This window comes from Rhineura floridana, chromosome 2 (genome assembly GCF_030035675.1).
Source record: "Rhineura floridana isolate rRhiFlo1 chromosome 2, rRhiFlo1.hap2, whole genome shotgun sequence".
NCBI classification, from domain to species: domain Eukaryota; kingdom Metazoa; phylum Chordata; class Lepidosauria; order Squamata; family Rhineuridae; genus Rhineura; species Rhineura floridana.
The window spans coordinates 42596405-42608704 of NC_084481.1; the positions used below are offsets into that span (position 1 = coordinate 42596405).

General features: G+C 42.9%; 1 protein-coding gene across 4 annotated transcripts in view; it reads left to right on the top strand.

The window, feature by feature from the left end:
- Positions 1–12300, top strand: part of OLA1 (Obg like ATPase 1) — a 164119-nt gene that overhangs the window by 140464 nt on the left and 11355 nt on the right. The window lies entirely within an intron of this gene.

A 12300-nucleotide genomic window follows, 5' to 3' on the forward strand; every position in this document is an offset into this window, starting at 1 on the left:
CTGTCATAAATATTTCTCCCTAAACTGACATGGGAGTGTTTGTGGAGTCAAAATGCATAGTGTTTCTAACGTGAATCCTGGGAGGACTGTGTATCCCAAATGCAATAGCTGGTAGCTGACTCTTCATCTGCAGTTGTGCTGATGAATATTCTCATAGCTAAGTGCACCAGTAATGTCCCCCCAATGCCAATATCCTCCACTACTCCCTGTTTAAGGTTCTGTGTTGGGACTGAGCAACCGAACATGCATTCACCAGGACTGGCTTCATGAAAATGCCCTGTTTCCAAGGTTTATCCACCTCAAGGAGGTGGGAAAGAGAGTTTGGTACATTTATGGGATTGGCTGCTCATATGAAGGCTGTCGCTCACACAGTAAGTTTTTCAGAATGGTGGGAGAGAGGGGCTTGTGCTGCTGTGCCATGCTATTTCAGCTCCTGAATCTGGTGAATGTATGAACCAGTGCTCTACTTGCAAGTCTGAAGTTTGCTGTTTCCGGACGCCTCGGTAACAGGAATGCAAATAGAGAAGTGGAATACTTGTTTGTTTATTTAAAAACTGTTTATTTCAAAGAGTATTATAACAAATGTAGGAAATGACTTTGTCTGTGGAGCAGGCTTATACGGAACTTACCAGTCATGAGACAGGACAGCATCACTAAGGAGCATGTCTATAGTAATGCAGGCATTGCCTTGCTACCATGACATCCTGTTTATGTTGCTTCTGAATGAGTTTAATTATCGACCTTAGAAGGAACACATTGAGACCCTACTTTATGAATTGGGTTGTTCAGCTGCCATCTCTGCTGTCAGTCTTGGGAGATTTGCTGACTATATGGAAATACTGGCATGAACAGGATAGGATAAACCAGCAATTCCCAACGTGGGCGGTAGCACCCCCGTGGGGGGCGTTACAGCCTTTCAGGGGGGCATTGGCGTGACTACAAACTTTACGGGGGCCTTTGGGTTCATTAGGGGGGCATTGACATTTGGCAGTCTGATGTGACAGTTGAAGCATTTAAGTTTAATTTTATTTAATACACAAATCATTAATTTTTAAACTGTTTTGTCCCCAGTTAGAATGTATTTAACAGTCTCAATTCATGGAAATAACACTATAAATAGTGTGTGCTCTTTAGTAAAGAAATTCTGAATAGCGGCCAGTGTCATATCAAGGAATGGGGATATTAGCCACGCCCCGGCACTAGGTAATGTTCTGATGCTGTCTTGAGGGATGTTGGAACCAATCACGAGAGAGTGTTTGATAAGCTGGGTATATTGGTGGAGGGCGCATTCTTCCAACAGATGAGTGCCGTGTGCAAACGGGTGACGGACAGTCAGTTATTCGCTGGTTTTCTTCAGGAATGGGACACACTCGCTACCCGTTGTTTCTGTGATGTTTACTTTTCTATAACTATGTATGTATATTAATAAATCATACTAAGAATTCAATGTGCAATCAAGTGCAATAAAAAGGCATGATAAAAACTATCAGTAATAATCATTGAAAATACTTTTAATGCATTACTCATATTTTAAGGGAAGAATAGGAAGCATTGGCATATACTTAATCTGAGGAGGGCGTTGGGCACCAAAAGATTTTGCAAAGAGGTGTTGGGTCAAAAAAGGTTGGGTAACGCTGGGATAAACTGTTATCTTTGAATGGAACATCTCCTGATTGTATAATAGATAGCCTACATCGTACCATTCCGCAGTCCACTTTTCAGTAGGGTTCAGCAAGAACTTTTCACTGAAAAGTTACCTTACCCTCCACTCTTTGGTGATCCTTGTGTGAGTCTGTGCACAAGGATAAAAGTGTTCACTGATTCAGAATGAAGGCATGACACTTTGTGATGTCGTCTTGTAGCCAGATTTGATTGAATGTATGATGCTGTTGAGACTATATTATTACTGATTAGATAGTATCGCACTTTAGAAAAATGGAGTTGAAGGAGTTAGTTAACAGCCTTTGAATAAGGGCAAAGAAGGCGAGAGTGGCCGTTTTTCACCTCCAAAAGTATTGAAGCCACACACGTCTTCATGTGCAAACATTTGGAGCAGTCCTACTTGCTTTAATTGACCTTTCTGTCAGTTAGCTCCTCTACTCTTTCAGGATGTCGATATTTCTCCCAGAAGATGTGACTATTTCTGCATACTGTTTTTAAAAGATTCACAAGCTGTAGAGTCTAAGCAGGTCACGTTCTACCTCCAAAACACAATTCCTACTTTTGTAGGATTGTCAAATCTTTTATCTCATGAAATGATTACTTTTCAAAAAGACAGAAGGGTCACTGCATCAGGGGACAGAGGGAAATGCATAAGGCAAGTCTAGGATAAATATTAATAACTTATTATGATTGGGAGTTTAATATTTTCTGGGTATTGTACAGTTTTGCCCTCTCCTTGAAGGAGCAAGTATCCAGCTTCGGGCCTTCCTATGTTCAGCACTGTCTGTGGAAGCATGGATAGCGGGGGTGGGTAGAAATGCCTTTTTCCAGCTTTGGTTGGTGTCGTAGTTATACAATTGTTACTGTACAGAATGTGGTTGTTCAAGTTCTTGATGATGTTATGTCATAGTACACTAACCCTGTACTAATGGCACTGGCTGCCAGTATGTCATAAGAACATAAGAACATAAGAAGAGCCTGCTGGATCAGGCCAGTGGCCCATCTAGTCCAGCATCCTGTTCTCACAGTGGCCAACCTGGTGCCTGGGGGAAGCCCGCAAGCAGGACCCGAGTGCAAGAACACTCTCCCCTCCTGAGGCTTTCAGCAACTGGTTTTCAGAAGCATGCTGCCTCTGACAAGGGTGGCAGAGCAAAGCCATCACAGCTAGTAGCCATTGATAGCCCTGTCCTCCATGAATTTGTCTAATCTTCTTTTAAAGCCATCCAAGCTGGTGGCCATTACTGCATCTTGTGGGAGCAAATTCCATAGTTTAACTATGCGCTGAGTAAAGAAGTACTTCCTTTTGTCTGTCCTGAATCTTCCAACATTCAGCTTCTTTGAATGTCCACGAGTTCTAGTATTATGAGAGAGGGAGAAGAACTTTTCTCGATCCACTTTCTCAATGCCATGCATAATTTTATACACTTCTATCATGTCTCCTCTGACCCGCCTTTTCTCTAAACTAAAAAGCCCCAAATGCTGCAACCTTTCCTCGTAAGGGAGTCGCTCCATCCCCTTGATCATTCTGGTTGCCCTCTTCTGAACCTTTTCCAACTCTATAATATCCTTTTTGAGATGAGGCGACCAGAACTGTACACAGTATTCCAAATGCGGCCGCACCATAGATTTATACAACGGCATTATGATATCGGCTGTTTTATTTTCAATACCTTTCCTAATTATCGCTAGCATGGAATTTGCCTTTTTCACAGCTGCCGCACACTGGGTCGACATTTTCATTGTGCTGTCCACTACAACCCCGAGGTCTCTCTCCTGGTCGGTCACCGCCAGTTCAGACCCCATGAGCGTATATGTGAAATTCAGATTTTTTGCTCCAATATGCATAATTTTACACTTGTTTATCTTGAATTGCATTTGCCATTTTTCTGCCCATTCACTCAGTTTGGAGAGGTCTTTTTGGAGCTCTTCGCAATCCCTTTTTGTTTTAACAACCCTGAACAATTTAGTGTCATCAGCAAACTTGGCCACTTCACTGCTCACTCCTAATTCTAGGTCATTAATGAACAAGTTGAAAAGTACAGGTCCCAATACCGATCCTTGAGGGACTCCACTTTCTACAGCCCTCCATTGGGAGAACTGTCCATTTATTCCTACTCTCTGCTTTCTGCTTCTTAACCAATTCCTTATCCACAAGAGGACCTCTCCTCTTATTCCATGACTGCTAAGCTTCCTCAGAAGCCTTTGGTGAGGTACCTTGTCAAACGCTTTTTGAAAGTCTAAGTACACTATGTCCACTGGATCACCTCTATCTATATGCTTGTTGACACTCTCAAAGAATTCTAATAGGTTACTGAGACAGGACTTTCCCTTGCAGAAGCCATGCCTGGCTGTGCTTCAGCAAGGCTTGTTCTTCTATGTGCTTAGTTAATCTAGCTTTAATCATACTTTCTACCAGTTTTCCAGGGACAGAAGTTAAGCTAACTGGCCTGTAATTTCCGGGATCCCCTCTGGATCCCTTTTTGAAGATTGGCGTTACATTTGCCACTTTCCAGTCCTCAGGCACGGAGGAGGACCCAAGGGACAAGTTACATATTTTAGTTAGCAGATCAGCAATTTCACATTTGAGTTCTTTGAGAACTCTCGGGGGGATGCCATCCGGGCCCGGTGATTTGTCAGTTTTTATCTTGGCCATTAAGCTTAGAACTTCCTCTCTCGTTACCACTATTTGTCTCAGTTCCTCAGAATCCCTTCCTGCAAATGTTAGTTCAGGTTCAGGGATCTGCCCTATATCTTCCACTGTGAAGACAGATGCAAAGAAGTCATTTAGCTTCTCTGCAATCTCCTGATCGTTCTTTAGTACACCTTTGACTCCCTTATCATCCAAGGGTCCAATCGTCTCCCTAGATGGTCTCCTGCTTTGAATGTATTTATAGAATTTTTTGTTGTTGGTTTTTATGTTCTTAGCAATGTGCTCCTCAATTCTTTTTTAGCATCCCTTATTGTCTTCTTGCATTTCTTTTGCCAGAGTTTGTGTTCTTTTTTATTTTCTTCATTCGGACAAGACTTCCATTTTTTGAAGGAAGACTTTTTGCCTCTAAGAGCTTCCTTGACTTTGCTCGTTAACCATGCTGGCATCTTCTTGGCCCTGGCGGTACCTTTTCTGACCTGCGGTATGCACTCCAGTTGAGCTTCTAATATAGTGTTTTTAAACAACTTCCAAGCATTTTCGAGTGATGTGACCCTCTGGACTTTGTTTTTCAGCTTTCTTTTTACCAATCCCCTCATTTTTGTGAAGTTTCCTCTTTTGAAGTCAAATGTGACCGTGTTGGATTTTCTTGGCAATTGGCCAGTTACATGTATGTTTAATTTAATAGCACTGTGGTCACTGCTCCCAGTCGGTTCGACAACACTTACATCTCGCACCAGATCCCGGTCCCCACTGAGGATTAAGTCCAGGGTTGCCGTCCCTCTGGTCGGTTCCATGACCAACTGGTCTAAGGAATAGTCATTTAGAATATCTAGAAACTTTGCTTCTTTGTCATGACTGGAACACATATGCAGCCAGTCTATGTCCGGGTAGTTGAAGTCACCCATTACTACCACATTTCCTAGTTTGGATGCTTCCTCAATTTCATATCTCATCTCCAGGTCTCCCTGAGCATTTTGATCAGGGGGACGATAGATCGTTCCCAGTATTAAGTCCCTCCTGGGGCATGGTATCACCACCCACAACGATTCTGTGGAGGAGTCTGCCTCTTTTGGGGTTTCGAGCTTGCTGGATTCAATGCCTTCTTTCACGTATAGAGCAACTCCGCCACCAATACGTCCTTCCCTGTCCTTCCGATATAGTTTATATCCAGGGATAACCGTATCCCACTGGTTTTCTCCATTCCACCAGGTCTCCGTTATGCTCACTATATCAATGCTCTCCTCTAAGACCAAGCACTCCAGTTCTCCCATCTTGGTTCGGAGGCTCCTAGCATTAGCGTACAGGCACTTGTAAGCAGTGTCTCTCTTCAAGTGTCTTTGGCAGTTTTGGTTAGGCCTGTGGTAATTTTGCTCTTCTGAATTTATATCCTGTGCCCCTGCTCTCACAATGCCTACTTCTAGGCCTACCCCTTTTAAAATTTCATCATTTCTTTGGTTTTTATCCCAGGGGGGAGGTTTATTCTGAACCGGACCTTTCTCAGCTCCTGTCGGGTTTCCCCCCTCAGTCAGTTTAAAAGCTGCTCTGCCACCTTTTTAATTTTAAGTGCCAGCAGTCTGGTTCCATTCTGGTTCAAGTGGAGCCCGTCCCTTTTGTACAGGCCCGGCTTGTCCCAAAATGTTCCCCAGTGCCTAACAAATCCAAACCCTTCCACCCGACACCATCGTCTCATCCACGCATTGAGACTGCGAAGCTGGGCCTGTCTGGCTGGTCCTGCGCGTGGAACCGGTAGCATTTCAGAGAAAGCCACCTTGGAGGTCCTGGCTTTCAGCATCCTACCTAGCAACCTAAATTTTGCTTCCAGGACCTCACGGCTGCATTTCCCCATGTCGTTGGTGCCAACGTGCACCACGACCACTGACTCCTTCCCAGCACTGTCTACCAAACTATCTAAACGACGGGCGATATCCGCAACCTTCGCACCAGGCAGGCAAAACACCTTGCGGTCTACACGCCCATCACACACCCCACTGTCTATGTTCCTAATGATCGAATCACCCACTACAAGGATCCCTCCACCCCCTGGAGATATATCCTCGGCACGAGAGGATAGCTGCTCATCCCCCAAGGAATGGGTTCCTTCTAAGGGATCGTTTCCCTCTTCCTCAGCTGGATGCTCTCCTTCCCCGAGACCATCGTTGTCCATGATAGCAGGAGAGCTATCATCGTTGGAGTGGGACACAGCTATAACGTCCCTGAAGGCCTCCTCCACACACCTCTCTGCCTCTCTCAGCTTTTCCAGGTCCGCCACCTTGGCCTCAAGGAAATGAAGTCGTTCCCGGAGAGCCAGGAGCTCATTGCACCAAGAGCACACCCACGACTTCTGTCCAACAGGCAGATAGTCGTACATGCTGCAGGCAGTGCAAAACACTGGAAAGCCCCCACACCCCTGCTGGCTTCTTACCTGCATAGTTTTGTTTAAGGTTTATTACGTCAATGGGTTGGAGACTGCGGTTTAGTTGAGGTCAGGGAACAGACGGGCAGAGTGGGGGGCCCTGGCCTCCTCGCCCTGCTGCCGAACTCGCCCTGCTGCCGAACTCGCTCTGCTGCTTAACTCGCCTTGACGCTTTGTCAGCTGGGGCTCCCTCTAGCTCGTGGAGCAGGCTCCCTCGCTAGGGTGCTCTGACAATGATGTGTTACTTGAGGCTGATGGCTGTCAGCTGGGGCTTGACTCTTTAGTATTCTCTCAGGCTTCCTTCCTGAGCAAGGGGCGGGGCTGTTTAAGCTTTTGGCTGCTTTTAATCTAATCAAGGGGCTGTGCCTTCCAGGCAAGTCTTTTGTGTTTGGTGTTTTCCCACCTAGAACAGCCTGACCTTTCTTTAACCTAGGGAAACAGAGCTTGTGGTTGTGTTTCAGGAAGGCTGAAGCTGCCCTTTTTAGCAAGGACTGAGCTGACTCTCTCCCTGTATGTATCGGTGGAGTTTCCTTTTCCCCCTTCTCTCCGACTGGAATTTAGCCTTGTTTACAGTGTCCCCTGAAGCTTTCCTGCTAGGGTGGTGTTGAAAACTAGCTTTCTATACGCTTCCTTCTCCTAGGATCTGTCTCCTAAGATATAGGTTCTTTCAGGATTTGGCTCATAGTGCTGTTTTTTTACCTTCAAAGCCCTACAAGGTTTGGGTTCAGGTTATTTAAAGGATTGTCTACACCTATATGAACCTGACCATGTTTTATGATCAGCTTCCTTCGCCCTGTTTGTGTTATTGCCTTTAAGATCAATTAGACTGGTGGGTAATAAGAGAGAGCGCCTTCTCAGTGGTGTCTCTTCCCCTCTGGAATTCCAGATACTCTAGATCAGGTGTGGGGAACCTTTGGCCAACCAGATGTTGCTGAACTACAAACCCCATCATCCCTGGCCCTTGGCCATGCTTGCTATGGCTGATGGGAGTTGTAGTTCAGTGACATCTGGAGGGCCGAAGGTTCCCCACTGTTGCTCTAGGTGGTGCTGTTGGTCTCTATCTGACTGTAAGGGTTAATAACACCACCTGAATGCACTGTTTAAATACCTTCTCCATTTTCAGATATTGATTCCAGCAGCTGTACGATTGAGTCTCAGTGATTTGGTGTTGCTTTCACACCAATCTATACAGCTGTTTCAGGATCATAGGACTATGTAGAATTGGTCAGGATTTCAAACAGAATCGCAGCACTGCTTTCAGACTCTTCCAAAAAGCCTTTTACTTAATTGTTCCTATAATTTTACTGTATTTAGACTCCTCTGTCTTGAGGAGTGCAGGTGCAGGTCCTGTGATCAAATATTCAGTGCATACTCTGTACACAAGCTATCACACCACTGATCAAAACCAAACTTTTAGGATACTAACAGAGTCTGTTCAAACTCCATGTTTGCATGTATAAATGATAAGGTCACGTTAAAGTCTCTTGCTTCTCAATTTCTCATGCAACTATCTCCATTGTAAACCAGCTAGAGATTTCTGTTGAAATATGAAACAGTATATACATAAATAATAAAATAAAATCACAAATTTAAGGCCTTTTGGAGGAGATCAAAAGTCTTAACTTTGAAACTTACGTGAATATAGATTAATTGTAAGTGGTATAATTATTGTCTGTGATAGAAAAGCAGTAGGGACCAGAACTTCACAGTCTTTGCTTTTTTACTTTGTTTTTTACTTTTTGTGTGTGCTTTCATGAGATCATTAGAAGTGAAGCAATAACATTAATGTTCAGCTTCTGACACATACTAAGCAGGCATACTGGCTTCTGCTTCCTTGTGCCCTGGTCGAAGCCAATAGTCAAAATCTTTTTCTTCTTTGGCATGCTTTTGGGGATGATTCGATTTATATAGGTGAAAATGCGTCATAATTTCCTCAAAATTATTTCATTAGCTGGCTCTGTTCAGGAATTAAGCTTCAGTTCATGGAATTGCCTTTGAGCAAATATTAGATATGTCTTACCTTTTCTTCAGGATCGCACTCTTGTCTTCTGTCCTTCAATCATTCAATGAATGTAAATGAGTAAAAATGCCTCTTGAATGTTTCATGCCACTTAGCCAAAGGGACAAAAAACTACAAAGTTAATGCAGAGTACTTCTAGAAATGTTGCTAAATTGTACCATAGTGGGATTTATGGCCAGATTTCTGGATTCGGATTGGGGTGGGCATGAGATACAAATGTATTCTGGGTCAACTCCAGAAAAAACACCAGGCCATGCAAGGCTTGAGTGCTCACATCTTCTGTATATCAAGGAGTTGGTAGTATAATTGACCCCTCAACGAACTGGATACCTCTGTGAGGATACAGAGGGATATCTAGATTTCACAGTCCGCTTCTGTATTCTAGGTTTTACTAAACCTTTTAAAATCATGACCCAGTGCCTCTTTTCATTCCTAAACTCTTCAGAAACAAGTCAGGAAGCATACTTTTCTGTTTTCATCTTTCTAATCTGATATTTGTGATTGTGGAATAAAGAGTCTGGAACAGGGAATGGGAGAAAACATTCAAGGGCTGAGCCATGAAATCCCAAAGGGCGCTATTCTGCACTGCTTTGGCCTGCATTTCGAAGCAGCTGTGGAGGGAGGCAAAGAAGGAAGCACTGCACGGAAGACTGGGGGCAGGGGCTGATGACACAATTCCTTAGATGGGAGATGGGGCCTTAAATCTACATAATTTTTTTCCAGACCCTCTCTGTTTCACATCTGCTGTTTTTATCTGGAAATGAAAAGTATATACCTATGTCCAAAGAAATGAGTTGATCACAGGATTTGTGTTAGCGTTTTGAAATTTAGTTTGGGAGAAATATTTTTCGATTGATGCATAGAGCTAATCAGGTCCAGGACTTCAAATGACCAAGAGTTAGAACTTCACCCTGACAAATGGACAGGCTCCACAAGTCTTTCAATCCAGGGAAAGAGATGCTTCACTCTGTACAGCATACATGGACATCTGAATTCGTTTTCCCTTTTCTCTCGCCTGTTGCTGTATTCTCCTTTTCTTAAGGGCTTTTTAGGGGAGATTCTTGGTTGCACTCACTAACACATTGCAGTGCAAAGATTGCTGCTGGGGTAAGGAGTCCTTAGCTCACCAAGAACACATACATTTCTCCTGAAACCAGTTTTGGATATGATGGAATTAACTGAGTAGTTATCCAGTCATAAACTGTCTATCCAGTTTGCAGCTTGTTCCACTACAGTTACAGTAGTGATTAGTTGGTGTTGTATGATATCAACATACCTTTGGATAAGTATCCTGTCCTGTACAGTACAATGGTTTTGTGGACCCTAAACATAAGAGATTGCCTCCTAGCGAAAAGAAGCAGCAAGATGGCCATCTTAAATTTTAGTTGTGTTAGTTTGTCAGTGTTATGGTAATTCCATAATGCACCTTTTAAACTATTTTTATATTACATTGAAAGCCACAAAAGTGAGACATGCAAGCAAATAACCTGTCTTTACAGGATGATGCAGTACCCTATTTGTGTACTGAGCTAGTGGCAGGTCTGATGTCAGTTACTTCAGAGACCTTTAGACCTCCATGCTCATTTATTGCTAAAATGTACCAGCTCTGCTTCTGCATTATGAAGATCATCTGTCAACACTCTGAGATATTCTCCTTTGTTATTAAGCTTGTGATGCTCTACACACTGTCAGGTTTTTTGCCAATTATAGTTAAGGTACAATAGTGTATTCACTGGATCAAAGTCTCTCACTGGCAGTGGAGGAATGATTTGTAAGTCTTTATTCATCTGAATTGTACAATAGAATACCTGAGGAATGCAAATAATCTCTCTAAGGACTCGACAGAAAAGCCCTTAAAATGAGTGTAGCTCTATTATTCTTCAGAATTGGTGTTTTAGCCAAAGTAATTATTTCTTATCTTGTTTCACAGCATTCTTAGTTTTAGGTATGATGACCATTTTTAGAAAACAAAACCTGTATTGGATTTTAGAAATATATTAAAACTGCTCTTGCTTTTATTTTGTTATATGTTTTGTGCTTTCTTTTAGAAATGGCCACATAGTACATTATCTCAATTAGCATAAAGGACAGCACACTAAGCCTTTGCATTTAATAAAAAATAAATAAATGCATCCACATCTCTGCACGTTCTTAGGGTTTTTTTCAATAGAATGGCAGTCTGGTAACTTGGAATGAAATCCTGCTGCCCCACACATGTTTATGAGAGCTGCTCCTTAGAAGCTAGCATCAACCTCCTGCCATGCTGCCTCCATGCTGCTGGGCCTGCAGCATTGCCACCAGCCCATGCACTCTGAAGCAAGGCCTTCTGCACATTCCCTGGGAGAATTTAGCAGAGTGTTCTCCCCCAAGGCCCCAGTGTGCAGGCTACTCCTCAAACAAGAATGTGTAGAGCCACATACAGCATCCTTGGGGAAGAACAAACTGCAGTGTACTTTCAGGTAAGGCATTATGAAAGCCTTGCCTTGGAGTGCAAGGACTGGGCACTGTTGTATGCGACAGAAGCATGGAGGCGATTAAGCAGGGGTGGAGAGGGCTTTACTTGTTTCCGTGGGGAGCATCGTCACATGAGGGAGTATACAATTGCACCTTTAGGGGCTTTTAACTATCCAGTTATTTTATGAAGTAAAACTGTTATGCATATAAACTAAAGCTGCTGTTAAATTCTTAAAATAGCAACAAGAGTAATAATATTTGGTGCTAAACAATGTCCTTCCAAGATATTCTGGAGGCAAAGCAGGAATATAGTATAAAGAACATCGAAAAGCATGGACTGGGCATTTATGTAAGTAACAGCATTATGTAATACACATGTGAAAACTGTTCAAGAAACTTCTGTGTTCTTTGTCCATTCTAAACCCTACTCAGCGGGCCATACACTTAATCACATAATTGTTCTGATCCCCTGCTATTTTCTTTGACAAATGAAAATTAATGAACTTATGGTTTCTTTTATTTTGACATTTGCATTAAAGGACTGCATGCCACAGTTCCAAATCATGTTACCAAAATAACTTAAAAACCATGGTCTAAAACCAGGAAATTAATATCTAAAAATCCAAATGCAACACATTTCAGACCTGTATGTGGTTGGTTTGCCTATGTTTTGAAGCATCTATAGCACCCATAAGGTGTTGCAACCGCCACATATCTATTCTATCCTCATGCATCCACATTTAAATTACACCTGAATTGACTTTTTCTAGTATGCTACTTGTATCCTTTGTCTGAAGATAAGACTTCTGATTTTCTCCACTATTGTGAATTCTGTGGAGTTCAACAGCAACATAAGATTAACAAAGACTTGTTTCCTACAACTTTGTAAACAGAAGCTATAGCACTGTACCTAATGAAATTTGTCAGTGAACTCTCCCAATAAATTGGGGAACATTTAATTCATCTGACATTGAATAGCTTGCAGCAGCACCTTGCACAGTGGTGCAAACCACCCTGCCAGTGTGCAGCTTTCTACAGATCAGAAGCAGCAGCACAGACCGCTGATGTCACTGGCTGGTAACTGTGCTGTGAGCTGCTAGG